The sequence below is a fragment of the Mastacembelus armatus genome, chromosome 21 (assembly GCF_900324485.2).
Source record: "Mastacembelus armatus chromosome 21, fMasArm1.2, whole genome shotgun sequence".
Classification (NCBI taxonomy): domain Eukaryota; kingdom Metazoa; phylum Chordata; class Actinopteri; order Synbranchiformes; family Mastacembelidae; genus Mastacembelus; species Mastacembelus armatus.
Window position 1 is genome coordinate 25,624,258 of NC_046653.1, and position 20,766 is coordinate 25,645,023.

The 20,766-nt window shown below is 45.4% G+C and overlaps 1 pseudogene; it reads left to right on the top strand.

Annotated features, from left to right (window-relative positions):
- The first annotated feature begins 6,657 nt into the window (after positions 1 to 6,657).
- On the top strand, positions 6,658 to 16,213 carry LOC113123172 (uncharacterized; annotated as a pseudogene).
- The last annotated feature ends 4,553 nt before the right edge of the window (positions 16,214 to 20,766 follow it).

Here is a 20,766-nt window from a genome sequence, read left to right on the forward strand (position 1 = left end):
ATGACTGTACAACAGTTATCAGTGTTAGTACATTAGACTGTTTTACCTGGACAGAACAATTTCCTGAGGTGTTTATAAATTTCTTTCATTTTTAGTCCATATATGATTGGATTGAAAAGAGGATGATACAAAATTGATTGTACTGACATTATTAAACGCACAATTTTTGGAAAATCTGTTTCCATTTGATATAGAAGTACATCAAATGAACCCAAACAGGAAAAGTTGATTAGAACAATCAGGTGAGGTAAACAGGTCTGTGCAGCTTTTCTCCTGACTTCTCTACCACTTCGATAGGTGATTATAAATATCCTTATGTAGGTAAAAAGGACGAAAAACACAGGGAGAATTAAAAGATTAACAAAACACACCAAACCATATATAATTATCAGTTTTGGAATCTCACAGTACAGTTGACTAATTGAGCTGTTACAAGTAATACCTTTGAAATTAAACTTACAGAGTTTAACATTAAAACTTGTTCCACTTAGCACTGCTAACTGACCAGCAGGTAGAATCCAAGCTACAACCAGTAAAATACAGATGTTTGTTTTTGTCATGATAGTTGGATACTGCAGAGGTTTACATATAGACACATACCTGTCATAGGACATGGCTGCCAACAGTAAACACTCTGAACCACCTAAAGAATAACCAACTTGATACTGAAAGAGACATGCGCGATATGATATGATCGGTTTTTCAGATAAAATATCAAACAGAATCTTTGGGTAAAGAGCAGTGCTGAAAAGAACAGAGTTTATTAACAAAGCTGCAATGAAAATGTACATAGGCTCATGGAGGTTTTTGTGAATCACTATCAGACACACAATAGTAGAATTACTGCAGATTATTAGAATATATGCTGTAAACATGATCACAAAATAAACAAATCTGTATTCATCCAGTTCCACATATGCATCAATAGTTATATATGTTATATTTAGGTTATTATCCATTAAGGTTTAAAAACAAAGTGTTAATGACAAAGACTTGAAGTATCAAAGCAAAGATCACATGAACATATTATACAGTATATCTGTCATTGGATTGTCTAATGTATTCACTGATACCCGACCTTGACATGAACTTGTGTGTGTGTTGAAATATTGCAACAAATACAAACCTCCAGAATACAAAGTGAACTGTTTGACTCTGTGGGTTGATTTTTATCAGCTTGTTTCTCCCTCCATGGATCTCATTAAACTCTCCACCAAGAGCTGTCGTCATGTGAACAACATCAGATTCTACAGGCCTGAACCAGTGGAGGCCCATGGTATAGCTGACACAGGCAGTTTCCTATGCTGCTAATGTGTTGGGGGCACAGAAAAGGATAAACCTTCAGCATGGTCTGTAGACTGTGACCTCCACTACAGACATATGGACACTGCAACGATTAATATGTCCATATGTGCCTGAGTTGCCATTGCTCTCCTACACTGCAGTGGGCGCTGTGGACTAAACTACTGCAAACACACAGGAAGGCTGCTGTAGAAGGAGAAATCATCCATCCATCCATCATCTCTACCCCCTTATTCCTAATTAGGGTGACCGGGATCTGCTGGAAGAGAGCTGCTGGAGCCTATCCCAGCTCTCTTTGGGTGAAAGGCAGGGGTCCACCCTGGACAGGTCCCCAGTCCATCACAGGGCCACATAGAGACAAACAACCCTCACACACTCACACTCACTCCTATGGGCAATTTAGAGTCACCAATCAACCTGGGCATACATGTTTTTAGACTGTGGGAGGAAACCAGAGTACCTGGAGAAAACCCACGCAAGCGCAGGGAGAACATGCAGACTCCACACAGAAAGGCCCCTGATGGGTTTCAAACCAGGAACCTTCTTGCTGTGAGGCACCAGTGTTAACCACTCATCCACCATGTTGCCCTGTAAGGAGTATTATTATTTGACTCCCACTGCCAAACGGGGCAATTTTTGAAATGGTTCCCATGGGCGAGAACTCACAAAATTTACCACAGGCATCTGTTACGACGGTGAGCAGTCACAGACATAGCACCCTCTAATGACATTAAGTCTTGTGGTTGGCATGTAGTTTCAGGCACACACACCAAAGCTGGATGGAACTCCCCAGCATGAACATTTTTTGCATATACATTAATTTATCTGCACTCAGTTTCCTCTAATATTAATTTTTTTAAAAAAGCAAACAAACAAAAAAAAACTGTTTTGTCACTACTTTTGTCCTGTTGGGGGAGACAATCGGACTCGCGGTCAGTAGTCTAAGTTGATTAAGTTAGGAACCTTCGATCTAAAGCCAATTGGGTCAGGGACTCAGGGGTTAGGAACCCAGGCGCTTTAGTGTTATCCTTAGAATACGAGTCTAAACAGCTGTAGACTTAAATAAAGTGTTCGGAACCTCCGGCTGTAGTCTACTTGTTCTTAGACGTAAGAGTCCGGGACTCAGGATCGTCTCCGCAGATAGTCTGTGTTGAGGTACTTTTAGTCCATCAGGGATGGGACAAATTGAAAGTAGGGGACCCACAAATATGGGTCAGCGTGGTCCGATAGTTGATATCATGAGGGGCAAATATGGTGACAAAGCGGTGGCATGCCTCTCATTTTGATTCTTGCTTATGTATTTTTAACCTTTTATTTCTGTAAAGCACTTTGAATTACTCTGTGTATGAATTGTGCTATATAAATAAACTTGCCTTGCCTTGCCTATAGCCATACCCAACAGGAAGTCAGGTATTTTGGATTGGAGATATTAACATACTCCTTTTACACCATACATCTGATTTGTATCAGTTTGTATACATGATGTCGGCATGTTGCTCATGTAAAATTCCAAACAATTGTTTTGATATGTTGTAATATGACAAAATGCTGTTACAATGAATTTTGATACTTCACCAAATAAAGGAAATGTGTCATAAATTTAAAATGCATTCCTTGATAAACACCAAACTTCAGTGGTTACTGAGAACGTCTATGATGATATACACATGTGCAACATGACAGACTGACATGGAGCCACCATGTGGCAAGCTAGCAATTACTGCTTCCTGTGTTTAAAGGTTATGAAATTTGGCATACTCTCAGTACTTCTGTACATTTGATGGACATCCCATGTTGAGAGTGCAATATTAGAGTTGTAGTGTTGAGAGTGTAATATTAGATGGCGACCTGTCAGGGCTTGCGGCGAGGTGCTCAGGCCTCTCATTGCTAGTTGTGGCTATATTCTTAATTCTGTCTACTATTTAACTTTCCTCTTGTGTTAGGGTCGGCACCGACCCGTTTTAGGTTTTAAGTGCATAAAAGAAACACATTTGTTTCTGGTGTCTCCCCCAGACATTACAGGCTGCTGACTGTTTGTGACTGTTTCCGGGTAAGTGAAACACTTCCCTTTGCAGACGCGTCGTGCTGTGTGTAGAACAGTAGAAAGTTACTGCCAGTAGATGGTGTTTTCCATCTTTTGGTGCCGTGACCCGGATTGTAGCTCCTGGAGACGCACGTGAGGGAGAGCGTTATCACAGTGGACATGCATCCAGAACACCCCCATATTGACAAACCTCGCCGCACCATATTTTATTGGAGATGACAAGGAGCCAGCAGTCTGATAGAGACCAGGCAGCTACACCCATCCACGCAACCTGGTTCATTCAGACCTTCCCCCACACCTACCAAGACTACCCACATTCTACTCCTGTATCTCAGCCCCCCTTGCCCAATTTCCAACCCCACTAGCTGCAAGTCACCCCAATTGTGTCCCCACCTCCTGTGACTAACCTCCCACAGCCAGCCTATGGCGGGTTCATGCAGACTCACCAAGTGAGAAATGTGCAAATATTCACAGGAAATGTGAGGTGGATGATTGGATTCGTGATATGCAGTACCTCTTAGATGCAACTGACCTCCCTGCCCACCTCCGCTTCCCAACAGTGATATGACACCTGAGTGGTGAGGTCAGGAGGCTGGTGCTGAACCTCCCACCCTCTCACCAGACCCCTGAGAAAGCGTTTGAACTGAGGGCAGAGTACGGGTGTTGCGCAAAGTTTCTGGGATCCATTGGCTGACTTCTGTGAGCGCAACCAGAAGCCGGGAGAGTCAGCCTGTTCATATGCCATTGCACTGGAGGTATTACTGCACAGAGTGGAGGAGAGTCAGCAGCAGGGCAAACCGTTCCCTGATCGAGACGGCAAGTTCACCTGTCAGTTTCAACGAGGGTTGGCCGACGAAGATGCATATGCCCGTATTGCACCAATAAAACCAAGACTTTGGAGCTTCGTGAGCTGCAGACTGAACTTCGTGAACTGGCGAGAGAAACAAGGAAGTTCCAGCCCCAATGTAGAACTAAGAGATCAGTGTCCCAAGTACATTTCACACCAGAATGCAATGCCAACACAAAATCAGAGAGGGAGAGACATGCTTCTGAACTAGCAGAACTGACTGAGATAGTCAAGAGGCTGGCTATGAGCCAGGAGGAGCAAATGGCTAAGTTGTCGCAGCTGGAGACCAGGATAACACCCCATAAACCTCCACAGCCTCCTGCTACCCAGTCAATTTCCCACTCTCCACAGAGGAGCAACACGCAGAGCCCAGGCATCACATGTCATAGGTGTGGAGAGCGGGGACACATAGCTAGAGTCTGCCAAGCTGTCCTGCACATTCCACACCCAGAGGGGACTGGACTGCGACAACCTACAATCCCCGCAGAGGGGTGGGACACCCCATTCAATGCAGAATTTAAACTGGTGAGGCCCACGGTTTCCGGGGCAACCACGGGCTCACGGCAAGGCCCCCACCCACCAAAAACAAAGACTGACAGTAGAAAGGATCAAACCTCCCTAGTAGGTGGAGGTTAATGGACTAAAGTTCAGGGCCTTGATTGACTCTGGTACCCAAATAACTAGTATTACTCATGGTTTCTGGTGCAGCCATCCAGATCTAAACACACAAAAACTACAGCCTTCCAAAATCCCAATAGAGGGAGCAGCAGCGCAGAATGTGCCCTATCATATTGTCCTGCACACCAGACTGAAAGTGCTTGGGAAGGACTATAAGGATGTCCCTACCTCTGTGGTTCCAGACTCTGACTACCACTCAGCCGACCCCCTAGTTGGTACTAGTGGGTACTAATGTCTTCCGGGCCTCCAGAAGCCACCTACAAGCAGTCTATGGCCAACAATTCCTGCATCAAGTGAAGGAAAGGCATCCAGAATGTTATACAGCCCTGCAGGAGGCTGGGAACTCAGGTCAAAGTGAAAGTGGCGACATGGTGGGTCCTGCTGTGTACACTGGCCGTAAAATCCACATCCCAGCGGGACTTGAGGTGCAGGGCCGAGGAGAAAGATCTACACAGCTCTGAAAGAGAGCCATGCATCCCTTAAAGTCCCCCAGGACCTCCTGGTTCCCAAAGTCCTGGCTGACGTAAAGAGGGGTTGTGCCCCTGTGAGAGTTTTGAACTTGTCGCAGCATGCCATTACTATTAAACCACACACACACAGCTGGCCATTATCTGTCTGGTGGATAATGTAGTGGAGTTTGCCCACAGGGAGCAGAGTGAGCATCAGAATGGGGGGACATGTCTGAGTTTTGACCAAGTAGTGAAGGGATGCGATGTCGATCTGAACGAGGCTGCGGTGGATGATGAACACCAACGCAGCCTCATTCATCAGCTGGTGGACAGGAATGCAGATGTGTTTTCTCAACACCCATTGGACTATGGACACACAAAAACAGTGCAGCATGTTATCCCCTTAGTAGATGCAAAACCTTTTCGAATGCCGTACCGCAAAATCCCACCATCTCAGTGGCAAGATATAAGAAGTTGATAAGAGAGATGGAAGCAGCAGGGGTAATCCGGCCCAGTAAGAGCCCGTATGCTTCTCCAGTAGTGGTCGTGACCAAGAAGGATGGGTCATTGAGAATCTGCATCGACTACAGAAAACTAAACTCCTACATTACCAGAGACACGTTTCCTCTGCCAAGGATAGAGGAAGCTCTGGTGGCCCTCGGACAAGCAAAATACTTCTCCACGGTAGACCTCACCTCCGATTACTGGCAGGTGGAAGTCGCAGAGCAGGACAACCATAAAACAGCATTCAGCACACCAATAGGCTTGTTCGAAGCAAACAGGATGCCGTTTGGCCTACAGAATGCCCCATCCACATTCCAGAGTCTGAAGACTTGCTGTTTTGGGGACCTAAACTTCACCCATCTCCTGATTTAAAGACATTATCGTTTTCTCCAGGACATTTGATGAACACCTAGAGAGGTTGCAGCTGGTTTTTGACCGGCTGTGACTGCACGGCTTGAAGCTCAGGCCCTCAAAGTGTCAGCTCATGAGGAAGGAGGTGCAGTACTTGGGTCACCTGGTGTGTGCAGAAGGGATCAAGACAGACCGCACAAGATCTCCAAAGTTAAAACCTGGAAAAGGCCTGCTAAAAGAAAGGAAGTGTTACAGTTTTTGGGGTTTGCCGGATATTACCGCTGCTATGTGAAGAGCTATTGCACTTTGGCTGCCCCGCTGTACCGCCTTACATCAGGTGACCAAAGGAGGAAAAAGAGGGGAGCACCACATAAGCCCTCCTCCAAACCTCCTTTCTATGGACTAACGACTGTGAGAATGCATTTGAATCTCTGAAGGATAAACTAACAACTGCTCCAATACTGGGCTACCCGGATTTCAACATGCCTTTCTTGCTCCAGACAGATGCCTCAGGAGAGGGGCTTGGTGCAGTGCTGGCGCAGATGCAGGTTGGTACGAAGAGAGTCATAGCCTACGCTGGCAGAGGCCTGAGCCCACCTGAGACAAGCTATCCTGCACATAAGTTGGAATTCCTGGCGCTTAAATGGGCTGTCGCTGATAAGTTTTATGACCACCTTTATGACCGCCGGTTTTCAGTGTTAACTGATAACAATCCCTTAAAGTATGTGATGTCCTCAGCCAAACTGCATGCTACAGGCCTGCGGTGGGTGTCCTAACTCTCTGCTTTCTATTTCGACATCCAGTATCGAAAGGGGCAAACTAACACTAATGCTGATGCTTTGAGGACCAAAAATATCGAACAGTTGGTACTGCCAGAAAAGTTCCACACAGCAGTCAAGACGGCCCTCCATGATGACTCCGGACATCTGGGACTGGAGAGGACTGTGCAGGCAATAAGGGAGAGATTTCATTGGCCAAAAATGTTTCAAGACATTAATTCTTGGTGTGAACAGTTTGAAAGGTGCTGTCTGAGGAAGACTCCCACAGCAGGACAAGAGGCCCCTCTAATCAGCATCCACAGCAATGCCCCTATGGAATTGATCTGTGTAGACTTTTTGTGTCTGGAGAGGTCCAAAGGCGGCATAGAAAATGTGTTGGTCATAACAGATCACTTCTCTCGCTATTCACAGGCATATCCCACCAAAGACCAGAAGGCTAGCACTGTGGCTAAGGTGTTGTGGAAAAATTTCTTTTGCCGGTTTAGGTTTCCAGCCAAGTTGCATGCGGACCAAGGTCGCAACTTTGAAAGTGCCATTTTGAAAGAGTTGTGCAAATGAACAGTCATCGCAAAGACCCACACAACACCCTACCACCCGCAGGGCAATGGAACCACTGAGAGGTTCAACCGTACCCTCATGAACATGTTGGGAACCTTAGAGCCCCATCTAAAACCCAGGTGGCATGAGCATGTGGAGGCAATGACACATGCATATAACTGTACACGGCACGACTCAATGGTTTACACCCCATACTACCTAATGTTTGGGAGACATCCCAGACTCCCGGTTGATTTGGTTTTTGGGCTCTCCACAACAAAGGAACCATGTGAGTACAGTGAATACGTCCAGATGTTGCATAATTACCTCTCCCAGGCCTATGCCCAGGCTAATCAGACATCACGGCGGGCAAAAGAGCAACAGAAGAGGTATTATGCCCAAAAAGTCAGGAGCCACACCTTCTGTGAGGGGGATAGGGTGCTGGTGTCATGTAGAGGAGTGACAGAAATTGGGAGACAGATGGGAACGACACCCTTACAATGTCCAGAAAAAACAGTCTGGTCTGCCAGTATACGTGGTGCATCCAGAAGGGGGTGGAATGGAAAGAGTGGTCCACCGCAACCTTCTAACACAGTGCATGTTTCTCCCAGTTGAGCAAGTGACAAGTGAGGCCCAGGAGGAAGAAATGAGAGAGGAGGACACAGAGTTGGACATGGAAGGAGCCGGAGCTGAGACGGTGGATGATGGGTTAGCTGTAAGTGTAAGGCTGAGAAGAAGAGGAGGACCTCCTCCAGGAAACTGGTAGGCCAAGAAGAAACCCCCCCAGGAAACGAAATCCCCCAAAGAGACCGTCACTTGAGTCCCAAGTGGTCAAAACGCGAGGTGACCAGTGGAAAATAGAGAGAGGGAGAGAGTTGTGGCTGCAGGCTAAAGAAAGACCAGCAGCAGGACTTCCCCTATAGTACAGCTCAAACAAACTTCATATGATTGACATACATGTATTTTGGGTTAGGTATGTGTGAGATGTTAATTTTATGTATTTTATGTATTTTATGTAGGGCAATAGAAAGTTACCGCCAGTAGATGGTGCTTCAACGCCACTGTTTTGGGTCAGTTAGACGTATTGTCCATCCTGGGATGCCGTAGCTCCTGACTGAATCTCGTTCTGAGCGCCATTCTGTCTCAGAACAGTTTTTGTTACTCTTTTGGAAGGTAAGAGCTCCCGTGGTGCTACATATTACTGGCGAATTGTGTGCTAAAAAAACCTGTTAAAATCTGAAAGAGTTTATTTGAGTGTTCAGTAAAATGTTTGAATGATGTTTGATAAATTTGGATATGTTTTAGGTTACACCAGGTACTGTGTTATACCGGGTTGTGATTCGTCCTGTTAGCCATTTAGCTGTGCAGTTTATGTTCTTATAAATATTTTGTCTCAGAACAGTTTTTGTTACTCTTTTGGAAGGTAATGCACAGCAGCGGTTGTAGATGTCGAGAGAGTGTGTGTGTGTGTGTGTGAACCCCTGGAGAACGAATAAAAAGTCCGCCTTGTTTCATCTGCAACTGGTCTCAACTGCAATTCCTGAACCAACCAATGTGTCTGATACTTTGGCTCTCTGCACCACACCCCCATTTATTATAACATCAAAACACAACGCAGAGCATTGGGACGTCCAGAGTACGTTGGGGTTACATATAGTTCGTCTACAGATTGGCAACAGACTAGTTTTAGTCTAACACACCCAAAAACTAACAAAACTCTAAAAAATTCATTAACCGCTACATTCCGGTGCTAGTCTGGTACCTTTCTATTTTGACCAGTATTTATTGCTATTCCCAGACTTAGCGCTTGTTAGCCTACCAGTTAGCTTAGCTAGCTAGTAACATGGCTTTTCCCTCTCGCTCTCTCTCTCTCTCCTGCTCAGTGTGCCACATGTTTAGTTATTATAAACATATAGTCTGCCTCCTTTAGTGATAATGATACTTGTAATTAGCGCAAGGTTCTGTTAGCTTTGCGAGGATCACTGATTTGGAAGCGCTGCTCCGCACCTTTGAACAAAAGCCAGCTAGCCCAGCCCCGTTAGCAGGTGTGGAGCCACCGAGCTCAGGGTCTGTTAGCGGTCCAAGGGCAGCTCCGGAGCAGCCTGGAGAATTAGCCTGGGTAACGGTCCGACGGAAACATACTCCTAAGCAGAAGCCCACGGCTCATCACCTGCCTGTTCACGTAATTGGAGATTCCATAGTCAGGAACGTGAAAATAGAAATACCAGCGACCATAGTCAAATGTATTCCTGGGGCCAGAGCGGGTGACAAAACTCCCTACCAAAAATTGTTATTCACGTCGGCAGCAATTATACCCGATTACACCAATCGGAGGTCACTAAAATCAATGTTGAGTCGGTGTGTAACTTTGCCAAATTAATGTCGGACTCCGTAGTTTTCTCTGGACCCCTCCCCAATCTGAACATGTCGTCGTTCCATCGCTGGCTGTCTAGGTGGTGTCCAGCAAATGATGTGGGCTTCATAGACAATTCGGCCACTTTCTGGGGAAAACCTGGTCTGGTAGCGAGAGACAGCATCCATCCCACTTTGAATGGTGCAGCTCTCATCTCTAGAAATCTGTCCGAGTTTATTAGCCAACCTAAAACCTGACAATCCAGAGTGGAGGCCGTGTCTGCCCCTAGAACATATAAATCAAATAAATCAGATGTTAACAGAAGAAGAGTTATTCATAAAAACCTAATAAAAATGAAGACCACTCCTCATATTGAATAGAACAACAGAATAGTCATGTGGATTATTAAATATCAGGTCTCTTTCACCTAAGTCTCTGTTAGTAAATGATTTGATAACTGATCATAAATTGACTCACTGTTTCTTACTGAAACCTGGTTACAGCAGGATGAATATGTCAGTCTGAATGAATCAACCCCCCTCAGTCATAAAAATTGTCATGTTCCTCGAAGCACAGGTCGAGGTGGAGGAGTAGCTGCAATCTTCCACTCAAACTTATTATTAAACTTTAATTCTCAGAACAGTTATAACTCATTTGAGAGCCTCACTCTGAGCCTCTCACATCCAAACTGGAAAACACAAAAACCAGTTCTACTCTATTGTGTACCGTTCACCTGTCCCTTACTCAGAGTTTTTAACTGAATTTCCAGACTTCCTGTCTGATTTAGTGCTTAGTTCAGATAACGTCATTATAGAGGGAGATTTTAACATTCATGTCGATGTTGAAAATAATAGGCTCAGCACTGCATTTAATTCTATATTAGAGTCAATTGGTTTCACTCAAAATGGTAATAAACCCACCCACTGTTTCAATCACACCCTTGATCTTGTTCTGACCTATGGCATCGAAATTGAACATTTAATAGTTTTTCCCTTTAATAACTTTTGAATTTAAGATGATGGATCATGCAGCGTTTGGAAGAAAATTCCACTACAGCAGATGTTTATCTGACAACGCTGTTAATAAATTTAAGAAAATGATTCCATCTTTATTTACATCTATGCCAAATATAAACATAGTGGAGGGCAGCTGCCTCAATCCCACTCCCTACCAAATTGATCATATTGTTGACAGTGCTGTAACCTCACTACTTGAAACGCTTGATACTGTGGCTCCTCTGAAAAAGAAGTTAGTGAATCAGAGAAGACTAGCCTCACGGTATAATTTACATATTCGTATCTTAAAGCAGGCATCACGAAGGCTGGAAAGGAAGTGGCGTTCCACAAACTTAGAGGAAATTTTTCTAGCCTGGAAAAACAGTCTTCTAACATATAAAAAAGCTCTCCGTAAAGCCAGAACTGCATACTATTCATCACTAATAGAGGGAAAATAAGAACAATCCCAGGTTTCTTTTCAGCACTGTAGCCAGGCTGACAAAAAGTCACAGCTTTGTTGAGCCCAGTGTTCCCTTAGCTCTCAGCAGTGATGACTTTATGAGTTTCTTTACAAATAAAATCACAACTATTAGAGATAAAATTCAGCAGATGCTTCCTATACTTGCAATAACTGAATCTTCTACTACAGTAGCTCTTGAATCATCTGTAGGACCTCAGTTATGTTTAGACTGCTTCTCTCCCATAGATCTCTCTGAATTTACATCAGTAGTTGCTTCATCGAAATCATCAACGTGTCTCTTAGACCCCATCCCGACTAGACTGCTTAAAGACACCCTGCTATTAATTAACTCATCTTTATTAGACTTAAATTTATCTCTAGTATCAGGCTACGTACGTGACCTCACTGGGGGGGATGTCACCTCACTGGGGGGGAAGGAGCCTGAGCTTGTGCGGGAGGTTGAGCGGTACCGACTAGAGATAGTCGGGCTCACCTCCACGCACAGCCTGGGCTCTGGAACCCAGCTCCTTGAGAGGGGCTGGACTCTCTTCTACTCTGGAGTTGCTCGCGGTGAGCGGCGGCGAGCTGGAGTGGGCTTGCTCATAGCTCCCCAGCTCAGCCGCAATGTGTTGGAGTTTTCCCCCCCAGAGTGAAAGGGTCGTTTCCCTGCGCCTTCGGGTCGGGGATAGGTCTCTCACTGTTGTTTCGGCTTATGGGCCAAACAACAGTGCTGAGTACCCGGCCTTTTTGGAGTCTCTCGGGGGGGTGCTGAAAGGTGCTCCTACCGGGGACTCCATAATTCTGTTGGGGTACTTCAATGCTCACGTGGGCAGCGACAGTGAAACCTGGAGCGGCGTGATTGGGAGGAACGGCCTCCCCGATACGAACCAAGTGGTGGTCTGTTGTTGGACTTCAGTTTGTCCATAACGAAAACCATGTTCAAGCATAAGTGTGTCCATCAGTGCACATGGCACCAGGACACCCTAGGCCGGAGGTCAATGATCGACTTTGTAGTTGTGTCATTTGACCTTCGGCCGTATGTCTTGGACACTCGGGGGAAGAGAGGGGCAGAGCTGTTAACTGATCACCACCTGGTGGTGAGTTGGATCCGCTGGCGGAGGAGGAAGCGGGACAGACTTGGCAGGCCCAAACGTACTGTGAGGGTCTGCTGGGAATGTTTGGCCGAACCCACTGTCAGAGGGGTCTTTAACTCACACCTCCGAGAGAGCTTCTACCAGATCCCGGGGGAGGCTGGGGACATTGAGTCCGAATGGACCATGTTTTCCACCTCCATTGTCGACGCGGCGGCTAGGAGCTGTGGCCGTAAGGTTTCGGGTGCCTGTCGTGGCGGCAATCCCCGAACCCGGTGGTGGACACCGGAGGTAAGGGATGCCATCAAGCTGAAGAAGGAGTCCTACCGAGCTTGGTTGGCTTGTGGGACTTCCGAAGCAGCTGACAGGTACCGCAGGGCCAAGCGTGCTGCAGCCCAGGCGGTGACGGTGGGAAAAACTCGGGTATGGGAGGAGTTCGGTGAGGCCATGGAGAAGGACTACCTGTCGGCCCCGAAGAGATTCTGGCAAACCATCCGGCGCCTCAGGAGGGGGAAGCAGTGCTCTACCAACACTGTTTACAGTGGAAGTGGGGAGCTGCTGACCTCGACTGGGGTTATTGTCGGACGGTGGAAGAAATACTTCGAGGATCTCCTCAATCCCGTCAACACGTCTTCCATAAGGGAAGCAGGGGCTGGGGATTTGGAGGCTGATCCATCCATCACCCAGGCCAAAGTCACTGAGGTAGTTCGGCAGCTCCTCGGTGGCAAAGCACCGGGGGTGGATGAGATCCGTCCCGAGTACCTCAAGTCTTTGGATGTTGTTGGGCTGTCATGGCTGACACGCCTGTGCAACATCGCGTGGCGTTCGGGGACAGTACCCCTGGATTGGCAGACCGGGGTGGTGGTTCCTCTTTTTAAGAAGGGGGATTGGAGGGTGTGTTCCAACTACAGAGGGATCACACTCCTCAGCCTCCCGGGGAAGGTCTATGCCAGGGTGCTGGAGAGGAGGATCCGGCCGGTGGTCGAACCCCGGATCCAGGAGGAACAATGCGGTTTCCGTCCTGGGCGTGGAACACTGGGCCAGCTCTACACACTCTTGAGGGTGCTCGAGGGTTCATGGGAGTTTGCCCAACCAGTCCACATGTGTTTTGTGGACTTGGAGAAGGCATTCGCCCGGGTCCCTCGTGACATCCTGTGGGAGGTGCTCCAGGAGTATGGGGTCCGGGGCTCTTTGCTGGGGGCTATCCGGTCTCTGTACAAACGGAGCAGGAGCTTGGTTCGCATTGCCAGTTGTAAGTCAGACCTGTTCCCAGTACACGTTGGACTCCGGCAGGGCTGCCCTTTGTCACCGGTTCTGTTCATTACTTTTATGGACAGAATTTCTAGGCGCAGCCAGGGGCCGGAGGGAGTCCAGTTCGGGGACCACAGGATTTCATGTCTGCTTTTTGCAGATGATGTTGTCCTGTTGGCTCCATCGAGCCAGGATCTCCAGCGTGCGCTGGGGCGGTTTTGCAACCGAGTGTGAAGCGGCTGGGATGAGAATCAGCACCTCCAAGTCTGAGGCCATGGTACTCAACCGGAAAAAGGTGGTTTGCCATCTCCATGCTAGGGGAGAGATCCTGCCTCAAGTGGAGGAGTTTAAGTATCTCGGGGTTTTGTTCACGAGTGAGGGAAGGACGGAACATGAGATTGACAGATGGATCGGGGCATCGGCAGCAGTAATGCGGTCGGTGTACCGGTCCGTTGTGGTGAAGAAGGAGCTGAGCCGGAAGGCGAAGCTCTCGATTTACCGGTCAATCTACGTTCCTACTCTCACCTATGGTCATGAGCTCTGGGTCATGACCGAAAGAACAGGATCGCGGATACAAGCGGCTGAAATGTGCTTCCTCCGCAGGGTGGCCGGGCGCTCCCTTAGAGATAGGGTGAGGAGCTCGGTCACCCGGGAGGAGCTCGGAGTAGAGCCGCTGCTCCTCCACATCGAGAGGAGTCAGTTGAGGTGGCTCGAGCATCTGTTTCGGATGCCTCCTGGGCGCCTTCCTGGGGAGGTGTTCCGAGCATGTCCCACTGGGAGGAGGCCCCGGGGAAGACCCAGGACACGCTGGAGGGACTATGTCTCCCGGCTGGCCTGGGAACGCCTCGGTGTCCCCCCGGAAGAGCTGGAGGAAGTGTCCAGGGAGAAGGAAGTCTGGGTATCCCTGATTCGGCTACTGCCCCTGCGACCCGGCCCCGGATAAGCGGTAGAAGATGGATGGATGGATCAGGCTACGTACCACAGGCCTTTAAGACTGCAGTAATCAAACCCTTACTCAAAAAGCCTAGTCTTGATCCAGGAGTCTTGGCTAATTGTAGACCAATATCCAACCTACTATTTGTTGTGGAAAAAGTACTAGGAGGCAAATCTCAGGTTATAGGATGGCAAGTTTAATAGGCAAAAGCAGCAGTCACACCAGAACAATCTGCAGAATGGGTAAATACCGATTGACCCCAAACACGGAAAATGATCAACTTTCATATCTGCTCAGCAGCATTAATTTACACATCAGAGTCACTCACATGTAAATCATGCCAGCAGGACAGCATACGTGTCGATGACTTTACGTCTGCTTCCTAATGAAATACAAAGGTGTGTCAAAAGTCTTTGTTGAATTCACACAGGGACGTGATGTCTGTCAAGGTGTAAATTTCCCTCACACCATTTATTTCTAAAATCCTAGAAAAAGCTGTTGCTAAGCAGCTATCAGACCACTTACACAGGAATGAACTATTTGAAGATTTTCAATCAGGATTTAGAGCACATCATAGTACAGAAACAGCACTGTTAAAAGTCACCAACGATCTTCTCTTAGCATCAGATAACGGTCTTGCTTCTATACTTGACCTCCTAGACCTTCGACACTATTGACCACAACATCTTATTACAGAGACTGTAGCATGTGACTGGTATCAGAGGAACAGCGTTAAAACGGTTCCAATCTTATTTATGCGACAGATTCCATTTCGTTCATGTCCTTGATGAACCTTCCATAAGCACAAAAGTTAGTTATGGAGCTGTATCTAACACAAACCAGTTTACCAGACTTCAAGCGTGTTTAAAGGGCATAAAGGCCTGGATGACCAGTAACTTTCTACTTTTAAATTCAGAGAAAACAGAAGTTATCTGTCAAGGGTGTACCCCTGCCTTCCACCCAAAAGAGAGCTGGAATAGGCTCAAGCAGATCCCCACGTCCCTGGTGAAGGAATAAGTGGGTATAGAAAATGAATCGATGGATGGAAAACAGAAGTTATTATATTTGGGCCTAAAAACCTCAGAAACATCTTTTCTAAAAAGCTTTCCCTCACATGTATATTCCACCAGCTACTTTAGATGGCATAGCCCTGGCCTCCAGCACTACTGTGAAAAACCTTGGAGTTATTTTTGACCAGGACATGTCCTTTAACTCACACACAAAACAAATCTCTAGAACTGCCTTCTTTCACTTGCGCCAGGAACATCTTATGTGAAAATGACAGGAGTCCTGACAGGAACTAGCAAGAGAGATCATATGTCTTCTTTATTAGCTTCTCTTCATTGGCTCCCTATAAAATTCAGAATAAAATCCTTCTTCTCACATACAAATCCCTTCATGATCAAACTCCTTCATACCTTAAAGACCTCATATTATCCCAGTAGAGCACTTCGCTCTCAGAGTGCAGGTCTACTTGTGGTTCCCAGAGTTTCCAAAAGCAGACTGGGAGGCAGAGCCTTTAGCTATCAAGCTCCTCTCCTGTGGAACCAGCTCCCAGTCTGGATTCAGGAGGCAGACACACTCTGTATTTTTAAGGCCAGAATCAAAACCTTCCTCTTTGACAAAGCATATAGTTAGGGCTTCCTTCTGGTAACCCTGAACCATCCCTTAGTTATAGGCCAAGACTGCCCGAGGACCATCGGTGCACTGAGCTCCCCTACCCCCCCCCCCCCACCTTCCCTTCCCTTCTCTTCCTCTCCTCCCCCCTCACATGTATATTCCACCATTGAATGTCACTAACCTTGTGCTCTCTCTCTCTCCCCTAGTTTGTGCTCTCTCCCTCTCTCTCTGTTCTCTCTGTACCTTCTGCAGGTGTCCCTGGTCCTGGAGCTGTATATTGCTGATGTGCAGTTACTGGCCCCACCAACCTGCAGTGTCTATTTGTTGTTTATTGTTGCTGTTCTTATCTCTCTCCTCTATCCACTCATCCCAACCGGTCGAGGCAGATGACCGCCCAAAGTGAGCCGGGTTCTGCTAGAGGTTTTTTCTTCCATTAAAGGGAGTTTTTCCTCTCCACTGTAGCCAAGTGCTGCTCATAAGGGATTTCTTGAGTTTTTTGTTTTCGGGTTTCTTGAGATGACTGTATTGTGATTTAGCTCTATAGAAATAAACTGAATTCCTGAAGTGAACGTTTGTATGTTTGGTGATTAGATTAACTGTTTTGGACTGCTGAACTGAACACAATGTGTCCAGTGTGTGATCTCTGTGAAGTTGTTCTGAGACCCCCTTCATGTGTTTAACCCTCCAACATTATACACTAGCGACTGACTGAGGACCACCTGTCCCCTTTCTGGTATGATTCTGTCCATGATAGAACCAGTCTATTATTATTTACCCACTGGTTTGCAGAACACCAGGGTAGCAAGCTAGATTGTTTGTATAGAAATCTCCTCTCTAAGAATCCAGAATACCTTTTTCATATCTTGGTCAAGTTAATGCTGAGTCTTAGTCCAACGACAGCCATCTGTGAGAGACAATTTTCTTGCATGAACCAAGTGAAGACAACATATCGTACCTTTTTTTATTCGACCTACTTAAAATTAATGTCAGCCTACCAATGCAGTGACATTGGCAGCTGTTGGCAGATGACCCTGAATAACTGAGGACATGATAAAACCCACAACTTCCCAGAATCTACAGAACATGTCACCAAAATCTAAGACATGTTTCTATGCCTGGCACAGAGTCACAACGTTATGTACAAAGTCTAGTGGCATATTAACGAACGACCCTGGTGATGGTGACAAACGTTCATGCGTCACAATGTCTTTTGCGTCCTAATCAAAGAAAAACGTGAACTGATGGTCTGACACTGCTGTTTTATTTCATCGGCATCAAGCAGTGAAACAAGGTAAGAACTAGAGCTGATCGCTTCCTGAATCACATAGGTTAATGATTTGAATGTTCATACAAAATCAGGAATCATGACGCAAACTTTATATGAGAAACTGCACTATATACTGTATGTGGGACATGTACACTTTTCTTTGTTGCAGCATCCTCTCAAATGCTCTGACCCAATTTAGGACCCAGTTTTTAGGAACAACAAGCTAAAACTTTGTCACTTTGATCCAGCAGTCCTGTAATAAATCCTTCTTCATGAAGGTGATAATGTTCAGTTTGTGGTCAAACTGTTTCAAAGAGGTGCAGACTGAACTGTATGATTATTTTAGAAGATGTAGTCTGCTCTCCTGTTGAACTCTGCTGCATTATACAGAGAGGTGGTGTTGTTTTTTTAGGCTGAACTCAATGATATGAAAGAGGGTAGAGAAAAGAAAAGAGACTCATGTCAGTACAATGCAATCCAATTCAGCAGCATGACAAACTACAACCTCCAAAATGATCAACCAGTTGAATCAACACGTCTCTGAAACAGTTTGACCACAAACTGAACATTATCACCTTCATGAAGGAGGATTTATTACAGGACTGTTGGATTAGACTGACAAAGTTATAGTTAGGTGGACCTAATAAACTGACAATGGAGTGTTTATACTTTAACAATACACCCAGATATGATGCCAATATGAAAATATTCAGTCAATTAACAGTTAAGCCACAACAAACTGGAAACACAAGAATCAAACTGACAATTAGAATCAAACTGTATTTCTGGGTTCTGCAGCAAATTGCTTAGTTAGTAGTGATTACATAGTGTAGTTGAAGCTGATAATGCTGTTTACTGTGATTTAGGGTTTTAGAAACATCTTTACACTCAATACTTTTCAAGGCTCAGAGAAATCACATCTCTGTTTTATTCTGACACTAAACAATGACTGTACAACAGTTATCAGTGTTAGTACATTAGACTGTTTTACCTGGACAGAACAATTTCCTGAGGTGTTTATAAATTTCTTTCATTTTTAGTCCATATATGATTGGATTAAAAAGAGGATGATTCAAAACTGTTTGTAAGGAAATTATTAAACGCACAATTTTCGGAAAATCAGTTTCTATTTGAACTAGAAGTATATCAAATGAACCCAAACAGGAAAAGTTGATTAGAACAATCAGGTGAGGTAAACAGGTCTGTGCAGCTTTTCTCCTGACTTCTCTACCACTTCGATAGGTGATTATAAATATCCTTATGTAGGTAAAAAGGATGAAAAGCACAGGGAGAATTAAAAGAGTAATAAAACACACCAACGCATATATAGTTATCACTCCTGAACCCTCACAGTACAGTTGCCTAATTGTGCTGTTACAAGTAATACCTTTGACATTAAATTTACAGAGTTTAATATTAATATTTGTTACAGTTATCACTGCTAACTGACCAGCAGGCAGAATCCAAGCTACAACCAGTAAAATACAGATGTTTCTTTTTGTCATGATAGTTGGATACTGCAGAGGTTTACATATAGACACATACCTGTCATAGGACATGGCTGCCAACAGTAAAAACTCTGAAGCAGCTAAAGAATAAGTTATATGATACTGGAAAAGACACACTGAATATGATATGATCGGTTTTTCAGATAAAACATCAGTTAAAATCTTTGGATAGACCGAAGTGCTGTAAAGAACAGAGTTCAGTAACAAAGCTGCAATGAAAATGTACATAGGCTCATGGAGGTTTTTGTGAATCACTATCAGACACACAATAGTAGAATTACTGCAGATTATTAGAATATATGCTGTAAACATGATCACAAAATAAACAAATCTGTATTTGTCCAGTTCCACATATGCATCAATAGTTATATATGTTATATTTAGGTTATTATCCATTAAGGTTTAAAAACAAAGTGTTAATGACAAAGACTTTAAGTATCAAAGCAAAGATCACATGAACATATTATACAGTATATCTGTCATTGGATTGCCTAATGTATTCACTGATACCCGACCTTGACATGAACTTGTGTGTGTGTTGAAATATTGCAACAAATACAAACCTCCAGAATACAAAGTGAACTGTTTGACTCTGTGGGTTGATTTTTATCAGCTTGTTTCTCCCTCCATGGATCTCATTAAACTCTCCACCAAGAGCTGTCGTCATGTGAACAACATCAGACTCTACAGGCCTGAACCAGAGGAGGCCCATGGTATAGCTGACACAGGCAGTTTCCTATGGTGCTAATGGACATCAGCTACCTTCGGGTTAAGGTTTGAAAGTGTTTCACTCAGTGACCTTGTACCAGTCTGACATGACTCTAACTGGGGGCTAGTGGGCCTGGTTGCACCTCGAGTTGAATCAGAGTGAAAGCAGACTCTGGACAGGGCTCACTGCAAAGAGAATGGGAGGCTGCAGAATACCATGTGGAGTTAAATAATTGATGAAGAAGGAATCACGATCACACAAGAAGGCCTGCAGACTTTCCCAGAGTTCACCACTATTAGCTTCTCATAACATTACTCAACTGTGTGTGGTGTCCTTTGTCAAGAACAACTACTGTGTCTTATGCTATTAGTAGTATCAGCAAGAGCAGAAAAAAAATCAATGCTGATGGTAATGTTGGAACTGGAATTTTCTCCCTCTGGTCTGGTCACGCTCATATTTCTCCCAAAGCAGCATTCACACCAGTATCATTAGACTAAGCCCTACTACTACAAATACTGTGAATTTCTTGTATGGCACACCCCTACTGCCCTACTCTGAGACTAGCAAAGGCACTAATTCAATAATAGCAGAAGGAAGCATTACAAGCGTAGCAAAAAATATAAAAGTATAAAAATATAAAAGGACAGTATAAAATACTGGTGGCACACAAGCAGGCTCAGCAAACTGTTTTTCTGGACCCAAAGTCTTATTTCACTCCATATGGCTGTCCGCCGTTGGGACAACGAACTTGAAACCTTCTCACCTACTTATTTGAGTCCCCTTCTGTGTTTGCCTCAGCAGCAAGAACCTCTTTGATGTCATTCAACCGTCTACTTGGAGGAGCATGTGCTGTTGCGCACATGCTCCAGTGATACCATACATCACCTTTCCCTTGCAGTCTCACTGCGTGGGATGTCCTCTCCCCCACTCTGAACGGTCCGGTCCAGTGCGGTTCCGACCACTTGCGTTTGATGGGGAGTCATCAAATAATGCAAAGACATCGTTTACTGGCTGAAGGGCAGGTGGAAGTAAACAGCTGCAGTGTGCAGTTCAAGCCTGGCTGTAGCAATTCTTTCTCAAGGGAGGA